Source organism: Mus caroli, chromosome 12, assembly GCF_900094665.2.
Source record: "Mus caroli chromosome 12, CAROLI_EIJ_v1.1, whole genome shotgun sequence".
Lineage (NCBI taxonomy): Eukaryota > Metazoa > Chordata > Mammalia > Rodentia > Muridae > Mus > Mus caroli.
Window position 1 is genome coordinate 72,851,604 of NC_034581.1, and position 3,666 is coordinate 72,855,269.

The following is a 3,666-nucleotide window of genomic DNA, read 5'->3' on the forward strand; positions in this document are numbered from 1 at the left end:
ATATAGCTGTCTCTTGTGTGATTATGCCGGGACCTAGCAAACACAGAAGTGGATGCTCACAGTCAGCTATTGGATGGATCACAGGGCCCCCAATGGAGGAGCTAGAGAAATTACCCAAGGATCTAAAGAGATCTGCAACCCTATATGTGGAACAACAATATAAACTAACAAGTAACCCCCAGAGCTTGTGTCTCTAGCTGCATATGTATCAGAAGATGGCCTAGTCAGCCATCAGTGGAAAGAGAGGGCCATTGTTCATGCAAACTTATATGCCTCAGTACAGGAGAACGCCTGGGCCATGAAGTGGGAGTTGGTGGGTGTTGGAGTGGGTGGGGGAGCATGTGGGGGACTTTTGGAATAACATTTGAAATGTAAATGAAATAAATACCTAATAAAAAAAACCATAAAGAAAAAAATAATTAAAAAATTTAAACTATTATAAAAATGACATCACATATAATTCTGAATTCTGATCAAAACAAATGTGGTATCTTCTGAAAATGAAAAGGTTACAAAAAGAATCCAAATAGAAATTATAAAACTGAAAGCTAAAGACAAAAAAATGCAGATGCAAAAAAAGTGCTGTCATTGTATCTGGAGAAACTGCTAAGTTCTCAATAATGGACCCACTCTTAATTGTATACCATGACAGAAACCAAAGCTGTGTAAGCCTCTATGTCCTGAAAGGAAAGATAAAATCCTTTTTTGGACAGAAGTCCAGTCTTTCTCACCTGTTCTTTCTTATTTCACCAAGGTTACCTAGTGTAAAATGTTCATCTGCAGCAAGGGTGTCTATTTTTACATAGAGGTTTTCTCTTACATTCCTGCTAGTGTGTCGGTCTATTTCATAACTGTACAAGTTACAGGTTTACTTGCAAGTTCTCAATATTCCAGGAAGGCCATTATAATCCCTCAGAGTGAATTTCCTTATGAATCTTTTGTGCATCGGCCTTAGAACTCTAACTAGTCAATAGTCAGTTGTTTTGGTTAGGCTCCATGACCTGCCACACTTGGCATGTTTTTTTTTAAATGTTAATTTTTTATTAGATATTTTCTTAATTGACATTTCAAATGCTATCCTGAAAGTCCACTATACCCTCCCCCAGCCTTGCTCCCCAACCTATTCACTCCCACTTCCTGGCCCAGGCATTCCCTTGTACTGGGGCATATAATCTTCGCAAGACCAAGGGCTCTCCTCCCATTCATTGATGGCTGACTAGGCAATCCTCTGCTACATATGCAACTAGAGACACAAGCTTTGTGGGGTACTGATTAGTTCATATTGTTGTTCCTCCTAGGGGGAGTATAGTTTTTGGTCAAACACTAATGTCTTCCCATCCATTGGCTGGTGAGAGAATACATTCCAGTTCTTTTTGTTGTGCTTTAGAGCCCAGTGGTAGTACTTCCTTTGCAGCTGTGCCTCTTGTGTGCAAAGCATGGCAGACAGATACAGCACAAAATAATTCATGAAAAATCATGGTGTACAGGCAGGTTTGATTTCATGCTGCAGTTGGTTTGCAGGTTTTAGATGCTGTTTGCTCCACAGTAGGGTATTGTTGTTGCTTATATTGTGCTCCTTATATTTAATCCCCCCTGGGTCCTCAGTTAAGCTCTTTGATTTGTCCTCCTGTAGTTTGTTCATGGTGTGTTTGTTGCTTGAATCATATCTTCAAAATATGGCTTTTAAAATTATCAGCTTATTCATAAAACACACAACTTTGGTAAATAGAACATATATTTTAAATACAAAAGGGAGGTATCTAAAGTATATGGCAGATTATATGGTAGAATAGGTCATAGATCCTATTTACCTAATTTTTAGTTAGTAATAGATAATAGGCAGTTCACATGTACTATTTTAAAAATGTTGGGAGATGGCAGTGAATCATTTAGCCTAATATGCACTGTTACCTAATTTAAAGAGCAAAAGCCATAACTGAAGTAATAAGTCACAGCAATACCCCTCCTGGGCATATACCCAGAAGATGTTCCAACTGGTAAGAAGGACACATGCTCCACTGTGTTCATAGCAGCCTTATTTATAATAGCCAGAAGCTGGAAAGAACCCAGATGTCCCTTAACAGAGGAATGGACACAGAAAATGTGGTACATTTACACAATGGAGTACTACTCAGCTATTAAAAACAATGAATTTATGAAATTCTTGGGCACATGGATGGATCTGGAGGATGTCATCCTGAGTGAGGCAACCCAATCACAAAAGAAGTCACTTGATATGCACTCACTGATAAGTGGATATTAGCCCAGAAACTTAAAATACCCAAGATACAATTTGCAAAACTCAAGAAAATCAAGAAGAAGGAAGACCAACATGTGGATACTTCATTCCTCCTTAGCACAGGGAACAAAATACCCATGGAAGGAGTTACAGAGACAAAGTTTGGAGCTCAGACGAAAGGATGGACCATCCACTTTAATTATATAAATGGTACATTCCCATTGGAACCAGCCCTGCGCCATCTTGGGCAGGAACTCAGCGGAGGGTCCCAAGGTCCCCAGAGGACACTCCATGCTGCAGGCGCCCTAGCACACCTGGGATCTTGAGATCACTGGTGAGTGGAATGCAACATCTGTTCAAAAAGACCTGGAGGGTCTGGTCTTGTGCCAGCAGGAACAAAGGAAACACGCCCAACCAGCTGCTGGAGTTTGTTCAGGTCGGTTCCAACCCCACACAATCTTGGGCTTGAATTCAGCAGGCCCTAGAACACCCAGGATTTAGGGATCACTGAGACTAGTCTACACAGGAGAGCACATGGGCAGCAAAAGCAACAGAGCTTCTTGGACAGGGTTCCTTCGGGCCTTCATCCTCAGGCAAGAGGCAGAGCTGAGACACAGACCCCTGGGCACCTTCCCTGCCAGAGGAGAGTCAGCCTCCAGGAAGGGCTCTGACCCCAGGACTCAAGAGGTGGATCTGAGCTCCAGACTTCTGTGCACCTTCCCTACAAGAGGAGAGCTTGCCTGCAGAAAGTGCTATGACCACTGGGACTCAGGAGAGATTTGGACTCCCAAGAGTGCTGGCAGAGGCTAAAGAATCACAGGAGGAACAAGTTCCAGCCACAGACAGCTACAACATCTAACAACAGAGATTACCAGATGGGGAAAGGCAAACATAAGAATCTTACTAACAGAAACCAAGACCACTCAGCATCATCAGAACCCAGTACTCCCACCACAGCGAGTCCTGGATGCCCCCAACACACCCAAAAAGCAAGATTTAAAGCAGGATTTAAAATCATATCTCATGATGCTGGTAGAGGATTTTAAGAAGGACATTAACAACTCACTTAAAGAAATACAAGAGACCACTGCTAAACAGGTAGAAGTCCTTAAAGAATTACAGGAAAACACTGCTAAACAGGTAGAAGTCCTTAAAGAGGAAACACAAAAATCACTTAAAGAATTACAGGAAAAAACAACCAAACAGGTGATGGAATTGAACAAAACTATCAAAGATCTAACAATGGAAGTAGAAAAAATGAAAAAAACCCAAAGGGAGACAACACTGGAGATAGAAACCCTAGGAAAGAAATCAAGAACCATAGATGTGAGCATCAGCAACAGAGTACAAAAGATGGAAAAAAGAATCTCTGGGCTGGCGAGATGGCTCAGTGGTTAAGAGCGCCAACTACTCTTCTGAAGGTCCCA

At 41.7% G+C, this 3,666-nt stretch overlaps 1 protein-coding gene and 1 pseudogene across 10 annotated transcripts in view; one reads left to right on the top strand and one right to left on the bottom strand.

Annotated features, from left to right (window-relative positions):
* Window positions 1–1,478, bottom strand: part of LOC110307265 — a 2,734-nt pseudogene extending 1,256 nt beyond the window's left edge.
* Gphn (gephyrin) overlaps window positions 1–3,666 on the top strand; it is a 420,062-nt gene that overhangs the window by 129,098 nt on the left and 287,298 nt on the right. The gene's annotated exons all lie outside the window — the stretch shown is intronic.